Source organism: Platalea leucorodia (assembly GCF_965183815.1).
Source record: "Platalea leucorodia genome assembly, chromosome: 11".
Lineage (NCBI taxonomy): Eukaryota > Metazoa > Chordata > Aves > Pelecaniformes > Threskiornithidae > Platalea > Platalea leucorodia.
The window spans coordinates 16,191,735-16,205,055 of NC_138833.1; positions in this window are offsets into that span (position 1 = coordinate 16,191,735).

Genomic DNA, 13,321 nt, shown 5'->3' on the forward strand with positions numbered 1-13,321 from the left:
GATGCAGTGCTTAGGGACATGGTTTAGTGGTGGACTTGGCAGTGCTGGGTTAACGGTTGGACTCGATGATCTTAAAGGTCTTCTCCAACCTAAACAATTTGATGATTTAAATACCTGAATTCTATGTTTTAAATACCTGAAACCAGCAGCAGAACAGACTGTAACTGAGACAACCCCTCTCTGACCATGTGTGTGGCCGGGGGGAGCCGACTGTTGAAGGCTTTATGGCTGATGTCAGCCAGCAGAAGGGAGCGGGAGAGGTGAGGAAGGTTATTGATCCAGGTCTCTCCTGCCACAGGGCACCACCTCCGAGCTGCTTCAGGCAGCGAGCAGGCCTGACCACAGGGTGACGTTGGCATCGTTTCACCACCTTTGGTCCGCATGAATAATTCAACATAGCTGCAGGTTGCGTGCTACAGCTTCTCAAGAGCTTTTAGCTATGTGACAAGTTGGAAAGCATAATAGCGCTCTGGTCATAACATGAAGGCTCCAAAAAAAAGTTAGAAAGAGCTAGATTTCAGAAAGGAATAATTTAACTCATTATCACTCCTAAAAAGTTGCAAGCATTTGCTAACACGTTATTTTTTAGCAGGTTTTATACCCCACACTGACAGAAAAAGAAATCTCAGTATAATTGAGAAGATGATTAATTCTGCTACTGGTATGGGTGCATAACCATGGCTCAATAATCCATTGAACAATCTCAGGGCCTGAGGATACTGATAAGTCATGCTCGTGTTGACCCAATATGTTCTATACTTGATTGTAAGGAAATACAGTTCGGATATATCTAGCAATCATAAGGCAAATTCTTTCTTCCACTCCATTCAGCCCAAGACTGTAGTCCCCCAGCTATGCCAACAGCAGCTAGTATTTTTGGCTCCCGCATCATCTCCTTGTAGTCTCTGGCACGGGAGGAGAGGTCTAGGCGCAGAAAAGAAGAGCAGCAATGGCTGGAGGTTTCTGACGGCACATACCTGGCAGGCAGCCCCTTGGGAATCTTTGCCAGCTGGCACAAGTAGAGCAGCCAATATCCTGGATTCAGGGAAGCAAGGAATGTGGCTTCATATATTGGCTTTATCAAAACTCATTCTTATCTCATGGGATCAGTTTTAAAATAATAAATTTTGTGACAAAAATCCTCAAGAAAACATCTTTTAATGCTGAATTGTGATTACTCCTGCTATTAGTATCCTGGAAGTACTTTGTATCCAACCATTTTCAGTATTAATTCAGAACTATCCTGATCCTGTCATAGGGACAACTGATAGGCAGTAAATGGGCATTCCACTGGAGATTTACATTTAGTGAAACAGATAAACTGTTACCGATTTGTAGTAGTTTAGTATCAGCTATGTAGCTCTTTAAAATGTCCTTCTCGTGAGTTGGTAGTATTCACTCATTATATAAAATAAAAATACATATTGTATTTTCTTAAGTTCAGTAGAATCCAGCAGTACCAGTTGGATCATTACTGTGTGAGGAACTGTAGAAACAGGGTAAAAGGCAGCCCTTGCTGAGCAAAGCTCACATTTGCCTCAAGACAAGATGCAAGGTGGGAACACGGTACAACAGAATTTGTGGGGAGAAAAAACAGGAACGTTACAGTAGGGAGAACAGATGGCTATACAAGTTTATATTTTAAGCAACTCATAGATGTATAAAAATAAAATATATTTATATGTCACATATAATGCATCAATAAAAACCTGATGCTTTCAGGCGATGAGTATCCCAGGTCTTGAATTAGCAGGCGTGTGGCCTAGAGGTGTTTCACCTGTGATGGTGCATGATCAAGTCACAGCCAGGAGATATCAGAGCCAGAACCTCCTGCCGTGTGTCACATCATAGTTATAACAACAGGGGTGGTAACATCTGCTGGTTACAATGGCACCAATTAAATATCACACTGGGACGGTAAGATAGCAAGGGTTTCTGTTAGACATAAACAACTCCAGCTCATTAGCATTAATTACCATGTGACTAATTGTTGGATATTCTGGTAGTTCCTGTCTCCAAACTCTGTGATTGTAACATCTAAGGCTAGTGGCTGTTCCTGTATGTGTCATGTTTTCTTCTATATCTGGCACTTCTTGCAGTATCTAATCATTGTCCTGTTTTGGATGATGCTCCGCGATAACCTGTGATTAATCATATCTGGCACCTGAGCTAAATTCTGATGTGTGATGCCTGGTATGTTACAAACGCAGCAAAGTTTGGCCTCAATATTTGAATTTTGATGTCTGGCATCTCACTTTTAATGCAGAAAGTTAGACAGAAGAATTTCCTATTTTAGGATTGACTAAGAAATTTTCTTAAAAATACAAAATAGCTTAGAACAGCTATTTATAATAATCCATGCTTTGTAATGAATTCCTGTCTCCTGATCCTTTTTTTTACCTAAGTGTCACTTAAAATCTGGGAGCAAATTACACACTGATAGCAATATCTGCGCTCTACTTAACAACACTTGGTGCTTCTAGCACCTCTGCAACTCTCCTAATGTTAATGCAGCAGAAGGACAGTTTCCTAAATTGGCCAATATAGCAAGTTTTCTGATATATGCCAGATTACTCCATGGAGCGTACGGGCTTTTCCTTACACAGAGGCTTTAAAGATGTACCTTTTATTAGAACGATCCACTTAAAATCCTTCTACCTGAGGACTTTGAAAGTGAGTTTCTTGTGAGTTCAAGTCCGCAGGTTCCTACAGCCTGAAATCTCCGTTCCGCAGCCATTCTTTCATTCAGGGGTAATTCGCCACGGGGCTGATGAGCGCACCGGAGGAGGCGACTCCGAGACTCTCCAGACTGAATGTGCAGAGTCATTGCACAGCGCTGGCTTCGCTCTCGGGGGGACGCTTCCAGGGAGCTGCTGCTGCTCAATGAACTGACTGTGCCCATAAATCCTGCCTTTGCACATTAGGTTGCTATTTAAAGTTGCAGTGTCATTAACCTATTTCTAAATATGCTGGGCAGGGAAATTACTTTCCAAAATGTGCCCCTCTCTAGGCAGGAAAGGGGGAGGTATGCAGGCAACACAGGAGAAGAAAATGGGGGAAGTACTGAAGGTTCAGTGGCACCAACACTGAGCTGCCTTGTGGCACCTCCTCAGAGACCTTTCTCACTGTGCTCCCACCCCCCAGCACTTTTCTGTGCAAACATTGCTTACGAAATGAAGGCGTCACACTGTTTGTTAAGGGTTTCTGTGTGAAACTGGAACAATATTGTCAGAGCTTTCTTTCCATGGCATAGGAAGAACTGAGTCCATGAATAAATGATTAAAACTTCATTGCCAAGACTGCTGGCTACTAGTGCCAGTTACTCAAAACTCTGATCAGTCTTCCAAAATGGCAAGCAATTAAGTAGCTGACTGTTAATGCTGGACAATAATAATGATAAACTGGGAGCGCTAGAGATGGTGTCACCTGGCATTTTTTAAATGTGCATTTTACTTTTTTCCCCTAGCTTTCTTGCAGAACATATCTAAAGAGAAATCAGTCACAATCATATATTCTGCACTGAAAAAAAATACAAATTAAAACACAATTCAAATTGGACATAGAAATAATAATAATAATAATACCCCCAAAAAACCACAACCAAAACAAAAAACCCACACTGGCTACCAAATTCCTGTATGTAGAGCTGTTAGCATTTTCAGTATCAGAAAAATAAAAGTGAGAGGCAGAAACACAGAAAGTCCTTATTCAGGCAAAACTGTAGGCTGGAAAAAAATCTCAGTGATAAGGAATACGGTCAATAGATTTGAATCACGCCCTGTCTCAGATTTCCTGCCTCCACTCAGTTGTACCTTCAGTAACTGCAAGTTTACACACGGTAGTACATTAAGGTAGCACATTAGAGTTGGCCAGGTTGCTTTGCTTCTCTGCAGAGGAAACAAGCTCACATGAAACTTCATATTACTACTTCTGGGTACACAAACTAATTCTTTTAATTTTGGCTCAGGTATTTCTAAATAGCACTACAGTCACAATGTAGACACAACCCGAGATACTGGAAAGTCTTTTCTTCTGTTTTCTGCATTTCCTGATTCAGAACAAAAAGTAAAAACTTTGACACTGCCTATGAAATGAAACGTCTGAAAGATATGAAGCGATCTTACCAACACATGTTTTATTTCCCTAATTAAAGCTTTTCCTGGTGTGATTCTTTTGCCAGGGCATCTGGAGTTTGAATTTCCAAACAATCACCTAATTCTTCCCAAGGAACAAGGCCACACCTGTAGTACAGCTGCAGACTGAAATCCAAGAAGGGGGCAGGGTGTCTGGGGCAGCAGAGCTTTAAATCAGGACCTGATAGAAAGTGGTTTACTGGAAAGTCTGGATCGGTGCTGTGTCTGAATCCACCTGGGGTTACTGAATCAAATATTCTAAAAATGCAAAGGAGGGTTTTCTCAAAGCTTTTCTACCTTTTCCAAACACTGGTTGGCCTAATGGAAGATACTGTCTGTACCTACAGAGCCTTCCTTAAAAAACCAGCCAACCTAAAATGAATAAAATCCCAATGTTTCTCTTCATCACAAAAGCAAACCCAGAACAGCCAAGTGAAATGAGGACTTGCTGCAGTGGACCCCGAGCACGAACATGGTACCCTGCTGGTCCCTTCCAAGTGGTATAAAGAGCAAAATTCCTGTTTCCCACCAGAGTGTTGCCTGTACACTGCATTGATATGATGATTTTCTTGCATTGTGCAGACTGGTGGATTTCAGTGAACTGGCCTCATCACAGCATGGTGTAGCACATCGGGGTAGGGAACTCCAGGTGAGATTCCATCTGTCCTGATATTTCAGATGACTTGCATGTGAGAAGCAGAAATATGGGCATAAAATAAAGCAAAACTCAAAATCTCTCAGTTATCTTTCTCTGTCTCATAACTTCCCAAGCAAGATGAATTCCCTCATTCCCTCTTCTGTATTTTCCTTGCAGTATAAACTGCTGAATGTGTTATGATATTTGCATGGTGAAAAGAGTCTCCTCTTCTAGCATTCACAAAAAGTATTTGTTTCAACTACTTTAACAGGCAATGAAAGATCTGGCAAAATAAAAGTATTTGGAATATATATAAACTTAATACCAGTATGGATGTAGATCTGTTCTAGTAAAATCGATGCAGATACTCAATATTTATATCAGTAACTAAGAGCAGGCCCTGGCTCTATGTATTAAAATTCCAGGCTTGCGTAATATCAGACTCCTTTGGTATCCACCATATAAACAGACAATTAGAGGATAGTACAGAAAGCTGAAAGAAAAAAGATAGAAATGCCAGTTTGAACCATTACTTGCCATTCACATGAAGGAAGCTTCTCGAGCCTCAAATCAGATTAATCTTCATTAGGTCAGCTGTTGTAAAAATACATTGAAAGGGATAACGCACCCCAAAAATCTGTAATCTATATGGATGCCCAACCACAGTTCCCAGTGAAGTAAAAAATAGGCTTTGTTATTAAAATGCATTTAAATGAACTTAATTTATGATCTGTGAAGCTGACACGAACACCCCTTTTCTAGAGGGGGGAGCATTGGTGTGGCGTTGCTATGGGACTGTGGTGTTGTTATTCTGACTGTACCCTTGGCGAGTGCCTGCTGGGTGACTGTTTCCCACTCCAGCCTAGAAAACTCTGCCCTATTTTTAGATCCTCAGCTCACATTTCAGCAAACGCTAAGTATCTCTGTGTGTCAACAGATCCCGAATGTCTCCCGATGGAGCGTAAAGCACGTCGACGTAGCGGGGACGTCATTTGCGTATGCAGTTTGTGGAAGCTTACATCATTAAATATGTCACTGGAATGTATTAAATCGATGTAGAACAAATTCAGATGTTTTTCTTTCCTGGGCAGCTAGCCAGCAGACCGTAGCGTACAGAGGAGCCTCAGCCGCAGGCGGAGGGGCTTGGGGCTGACAGCCGGCTGCGGGACGGTGCAGCCGCGATGCCTGGCTGGTAGTCCGAACCCAAATGGGATGAGAAGGGAAGGCTGTCACCCACACCAACCGTGTGTGCACGTCACACAAACTGCTGGAACTTTTAGGTTTGCGGATAGTCTGGATGGAGAAAACAGGGCTGAGCTTCCATCCACTACCCAGCCACAGCCCTTTGCCCTTCCGAGGTGGGCTCGTGGGGCTGAACTCCTGGCTCCATAAACAGTACGAGAACAGGCACCGTGGGGAAGGTCATGACAAGGAGTGACTGTAGCCTCAATCCTCAGTCTTTTAGGACTTGTATGATTTGGGATTAGAGTTCAAAGTTACCCACTGGGTACTGCTGCCACTTCCAGTTATCGTGGGAACCAATTCACTGAATCCCATCTATACACTTATGCTGATTCATCTTTAAAGCTGTCTGTTTTCTTCCCCCCAGCTCTCTTTAGCAGGCTTTCCAAAGCTCAACTGCTCCAATTGCTCTGGGATCCCTCTAATTTCTGAATTAATTTATTAGGGATCAGTTTAACCATTTGTTCATGTCAGCTGTTCTTTTGTTCAAGTACTTATTCCCATCCCCAATGTGTTTCCAGGCAGTGATTGTATCCCTTCTTGTATTCATTTCACTCATATGAGGGCAATCTCCATCCATAATACCGACTGTCCATTGCCCTGGCCATCACAGTGTCCCTTCTGGGGGTCTCCTCAGTGCTTTTGAATGTGCGTGACAAGAATTAAGCATAGTATTATTCCACATACAAACAGCACTAACACTTTCCTGTCTCAGCTGGAGATACCTCATGCATCTTAAGACACATGTTTGCACGACACTTTCCACCTACAGCCATCCTCTGACCAGCCAGGTTACATGCAAGTCCTCTGCCATTATTTCCTAGTGATGAGCTTCCAGTTTCTACCAGATTTTTTTGCTCTTAGTTCATGTGTGCATGACCTTAATCTTTGTACTATTGAATTTCATGCCAGTCCTACTACTCCAGTCATCGGGATCGTGCCGTTTTTCATTGATAATGCCTCCTAATTTTATGTCACAGCAAAAAACTTAATCACAATTTAAAAATTTCTCTCCTAAAGCCTTGCATTCTCTGAAGGGATGTACACTTACATGTAGCACTGATCATATTTTTTTCTTTAACATAGCCACTGTTTCATATTTTGAAATCATATGACACCATCCTTACTTTATCAATATCTTAAAAATTCTGTCTGCTGGACTTGCAGCTCAGTTCAGTGCCTCCAAAATTTGGTGGGGAGGCCGACACCATAATTACAACCTGTCTGAATAAAGCTTCTTGCATTTTGCTGCCACGTTTCATGGACGAACACGCTGAGAAGTACCTTACGTGTTTAAAATCCATTGATGCGGGCAGGCTGCCCCAAGGCACTAATTTCCAGTGTTAGGAAGTATATGCAAAACTATGAACTACCCTTAATTATACAATTATGATGCCTGCGTGATACACAATATCCAGGAGCAAATAATTGTTTCAGGAAACATTTGTATATTCTTTAGACTTACACATTTGTTGCTATTGTGCCCATCACTTTCCAATATTGTTTTTCTTGTATCCATTTTTCCTCCTTTTTTCTCTTTGCTTTCGTTATGCTTCTTTGGGAAATTTTCAGTTGGTTGTTTTGGGTTTTCTTTGGTGGGCAGTTATCCAGCTCTGATATTTCAGTAGCTGTGATGGCTTAATTTGTAAACACATGAAATCTAATTATCTTTCAAGCTTAGTGGAAAACTATGGAGACCAGAATAAGAGGGAAATTTATCTTTTCAACATTTATTTCACGGCAAATTCTTGAGATAACTGCACTGGTGAAAACGGCTCCTGAGTAACCTTCCGTATCACAGAGAGGTGGGATTTTCTGAGAACTGTGTTATATGGGGTATGATTCATATCAGAGTTCGGGGCAACACGATACTCCAGATACCCTCAGCTGAGGAGACTGCAAAGCCCATTTCTATTTGAATATCCCAGAATAGCACTATGAATCATACATTAGATGATATGCAATGACTATTTACAGCAGCCCAAAGAATAGCCTGTGACAGATATCAGCTAGGACTTATTTTAAGTCGATATTCATTTTCGTGTTTGGCCGGCATTAATGAATTGCAAGACATGCTACTGTAAACAGAGTCTGAAGATACTGGGCATACACCGAGATATACCGTAGTGGCAGATTTGCAGTATGTAAGCACTTCCACTGAAATCATACATCTATTTCGCATACAGATCATAGAAAAAGGAGGATGCTTAATCCGCCAGGCAAGGATTTATTTGTGAAGCTCCCCAGAGGAGTAAGTTTTGGGAAAGTCTGGAGGCTGCAGACTAAGATCAGGACTGACTAAGGCACAGATCAAGTAAACCACTGAATGAAAGCTCAATGAGGATACTTTGAAGAGCAGACAAAATCACCCACAGCATACAAATTAACAGCGATGCATCAGTCTTTTTCTCATTCATTTTTATACCCATGGTTTTTGAGGATTAGATATTTGTAATGCCTGCCACGCTACAGAAGACCCGTTTGCAGCTCAGAGCCGTGAAATGGTATCAAGTATATCAACAGCAAATTATTCCTTCTTTAAAAAATAGCCGTGAGTTTTAGGCCATGTTATCATTACATTTTGAATACATTCTCTGACTCATGTCTTCTTATATATAGCAGTAGTTGATCAAATATATAACTGAATTCTGAAAGTCTTGAGCGTATGATGCGATTATGAAACTTCAATGCTTTTGCTATTTTGTTTACATTATCTTCAAAGGTCTAAGAATTTCTGAGACATTTTCTTCTTAGAATATTTGCCATCTATTTTAAAAGAGACAAGCTGCATCTTCAACAGCCCTTTTTTGATGATTCTTCTTCTGGGTTTTTCTCCTTAGTTTAGAATAAAACTACTGATTATTGTGATAACAAAAGAGAACAAAAAGTATTCAGCTATTTATCACTTTACTGATATAAGCAACTAAGTGGCAACATACGCAATACATTCCAAATGACAAACACAATATGTTCAAATAAGGAATATTTATGTCTGACAGGGATTCACAGATTATGTATTTAAGTGCATAAGAAAAAGACAAGCTCCTTGCTCAGAAGAAGACAAAGTCTACCTTGATGTAAGAAATGAAATTACTCCCTTAAATTAATGTGGCAAGGTGCTATGCTACCTTGTAGTTAAATTTTGCCTTGATATCTCTTAATGTACTGAGACGTTTCTTCTAGTCATACATCTCTGTTAAAAGCAAATGTATCAGTGCTGTAAACCCAATTTGAAAATGTGCTAGAAAGCTCGTGAAAGCAATGATAAACATGCAGATTTCTCCCCATAATTTCCAGCATGTCAGGTTTATTTATTCTTGATTTTCATGGTCCAGGTCTTCTGGAATAATTAGATCCTGTGACAGAGTTCTAAAAATATAATATAATAAATACTTCTATTAATTAAAAGCTGAAAACCACTGAACTTAAAATTCATGAGTTCTTGACAATTCCAGATGAGTAGTAACTCAATGTCAAAAGCTAACGGGCAGTTTAACACAGAAAGGCTTAAACAATATGATGACTTCAGTGCACACCCGAGCAGAGGACATACCTATGGGACACCACGAAAAAAACCCCAGCTTTGAAGTTAATTGAAACAAATCTGCATGCTCTAGGCATGCTTCCTAACCGTCCACAGAGAATCACAGCAAAGTTTTCTGCCTCTGTATTGGATCTAAGGGTTTGTATTTGTTTGCCAGGCGAGGGAAGGTGGAGCAGCAGAGGCAATGGGGCATTTGACGGGGCTAGAGCAGGACAGGCAGGGGCATCCCTGTCCTCCCAGGGATCAGGTCAAACGTACCCTGACCGAACACTACAGTACTGTGGGTGGAGGGTATTAAACCCACACCAGAGAGGATATAAAAGGTAACTAAACTTGTGTCTATTCTTTCTTTAGCACCTTACTGTTGTGCTGGGGAATGGACAGAAATGCAGTCGAAGAATGTCCTTTCAGATCAGGCTGCCCATTATTCCAGACATTTTTTCTTCCCACTCTTTGTTTCTCCTTTTTTTTCCTCTCACTTTTTGCATCTTCTGCTTCCTTCTCTATGCATTTTACTCACCACATTGGCTTCATTTCCCAGTTTACTTTCCATGCTAACATAAGCAATAAAGAAATTAAGACCTACCTTTTGAGTATCATTTGTCTTTAGATTACTCCTCTGAGGGTAATTGTCACTCTCTAATAGCAATTGTTTCAGGCTGTTACAAATTTAGCAGACATTGGTTTATTCTGAACTCCGATCTGGAAATATCATTGCCACACTGAAGGCTAGAAATATTGACCAAGGTCTGATCTCAGTGGGCATGTCTATATTGGAAATTGGATTCAGATAAGACAAAGATGCTTCTGTTATTCCAATTCCTTTCCAAATGCAAAGCTTGTCAACTATGCATAGCTGGTTGAACACACAACCTTGATCCCCCATGGGGAAGGTGAACCATATGGGAGCAGAAGAGCGAACGTTGCCCGCAGTGCTCCCCGGGCTGCAAGGCACGGAGCTGAGAAAGGCACCCGGACCGTTGGTGAGCTGGCTCCCAGCACCATTCCCAAAGCCATCAACCCACACGGCTTCTTTCAAGCTCAGGGTGCGAAGCTGCTTCACCGTACTGACACTCCAAAAAGAGGACACTCACCAAATTAAGTATAAATGCCTTGGTACTGGGTGACATGCAGAGTCTTCTGTAGGATTCTCAGTGCCCATAGGAATGACTATGTTTTTATAACATGTTGAAAGTGAAAAACCTGTGGCAAAAGGAACAGTCAGTGTGGATTCAAACATGATTCATCAGAAGTTATAGGAGGAGGAAAAACTATCAAAAAAGCATATATAGAATAAAAAAAAGCATATATAGAATCAGCTACTTATCATGCTTTCAAAAGTCAAGTGCTGTCAAACTCATAGGTAAAATCCAGTACGTTGAGTTACCCCAGCGGGTACTTTGCTCTTTCATTTTACAGTCGCTCTCTCTACTGCAAATCAGTCTTCACCAGGGAAGAAATAATAAGGCCTTATTAAAGGATATATATTACAAGAGTTCAGGATAAGCTATGTGTCTTTCAGCTGTCATAAAATCCTCATTATTTCCTAGACATATTTATTACAGTCTTTTCACGTTTTGTACACTGGAAGTCTCACTTTTTACAAGAAAAACATTCAAAAAATAGAGGAGAGTGGGGAGAATCATGGAATCTGTTCCACTTCAGACAACTACGTGTTGAAGTAGTTGTCTACTCAGGTTTTGCGTTGATTTATTTATTTTTCCCCCAGCGGGGGGGTTGCATGTGCTGATCAGACCACTCTGTTTGAATTGGCGGGGCCCCTCTTTCCCACCTCCCTCCGGTCCCCAGGGGCAGCATCCCTGGTGAGGTCCCAGGACCACGTCCTAGCCCAGGGTCAGCAGTCACACGCGTCAGGGCTCCAGGCACTCGGAGGCAGATCCCCTCTGACGCCAGGCTCTCTGCTCCCCGGCCCCTCCGCTGGCAGGGTCTCTCCTTTTGAAAATGAAAGTGAAAAAGAAAAAAAAAGAGGAAACTGAGCGATGTTCTTTCTCGCTGTTCATTGTGCCACGGGTGTGTGTTGTACGATATTCTCCGTGCGGAGCAGCGGGCTGGTTTCGTTCCTTGGCACCTCACTCTACGCTCAAGGACATCCGAGGTGAAACACTTCATTATTATTCTGTCATTAGCACCGTGATGCAATTCCCAGCCCACCGACAGCTGCCAGAGCGGCGTCACTCAGCACGCTGCCAGGAATGGCAAACACGCGGGACTGAGGCTACTCAACAGCCTTTGGGGCAAGAGTCCTTCCTGCTTTAAATATTGAATTTCTCTGCCATGTGTTTTCTGTATCATTAAAACAAGGAGCAGTGATGTAAATATAGGGCTGGGAACTTGGAAACGTACTGTTTATAACACATTACATTGGTGTATTTTAGGCACGTTTTATCTCAGAATTAAAAGCATTCCCAAACATTAAGTTCCACAAAGTCCATGAATGTGAGATAAGTATCAGAATTATGCTTGTGTTAGGACGAATCAGCCAATCCCTTGTGCTTTCTTCCCAAAACGCTCCCCTCGGCAGGACTCTCCCTGACCTCCGCCCTGCGGGAGGAGCAGCGCCGTTGTTGGGGTGCCCCAGCAGAGCGGTCGGTCCACCCTCAACCCACTCCCACCACCGCTGGGACTATGGAACGTGCTGGAGCTTTTAGGGATTTTTTTTTTCTTAATTTTAGTTTTGGTTTGGTTTTTTTTTTTAGCTTTAGAAAGGACTTTTCTCCAGCACGCTCACAAAGCACTTGGTGGCCAGACGCTGCCCTTGAAAACAGGATGTAGCTATAAAAATACATAATGCAGTGATAGTTGCCCAAGCCCTGAAGACAAATATACTAATATTAACATTTTACGTGTTGATTAGAGAGTGACTGTACTGCAAATCCTGCTGGATATAAAGCAATCATATGCTAATTTTTCCTGGTAGCATAATTAGAAACAGACTGTCTTTTAACCACATTCTCAAACTATGAAACTGTGAACCCAGCCTTGGATTTTCTTCTGTAATTCAGAAACAATCAGAACACGGGTTGGGCCGCTCACCCCAGTCATGTTTGAACCGTGGAGGTCTCCCACGTTTTACCTGAGAATTCCCACATGGAGAAAGGTTTAATGAGTACTAAATACTTCTGTGTGTGCATGTGTATGGCTTAGATGTGGTGTTTTTATCCCTGCACCTTCTGTTTGATGTTGCAGAGGAGGTCCAGGTGAAAACAGCAAAGGACAGTTTACCTCCTTATTGCTGTACGAGTTGGCAGATGTGTAAAAGACGTGACATGCAGATGCTATCGATATGCCCTGTAGCTAGCTACGAAACATCGTCAACAAGGCTTCCATTACTTTTTTTAGTACTCGAGGTTGTTAAAATAGAAGAAGGTGAAAGAGATTTCGTTGTCATTTTGGGAGGGTCAAGGTAGGATCACCAGTGTGGTCCTCTTGAATTGATAGGACACAAAACGGCAATATGCTATCGGCAAAAGATAACGGGATCAGGAGGCGGTTAGGTCCTTTTCTGCAAAACCTGTGTTTCCAGAAATTGTGATTTATGTTGTTTTTTAAATCTCATGGCATGCTGTTTTCCTTCAAGCCCCATCTGTTATAATCAGGTGATTACATCGCAGGGAAAAAAAAAATAAAGGAAGTGGCCTTTTGATTTGCGCTGAAAGCCATGGACGCCGCCTTAAAGCCTGGAACCCAAAGGGAAATGATAACACCCAGCCCTTCACAGCGCTGCCAAGGCTTTATTGCATTTTT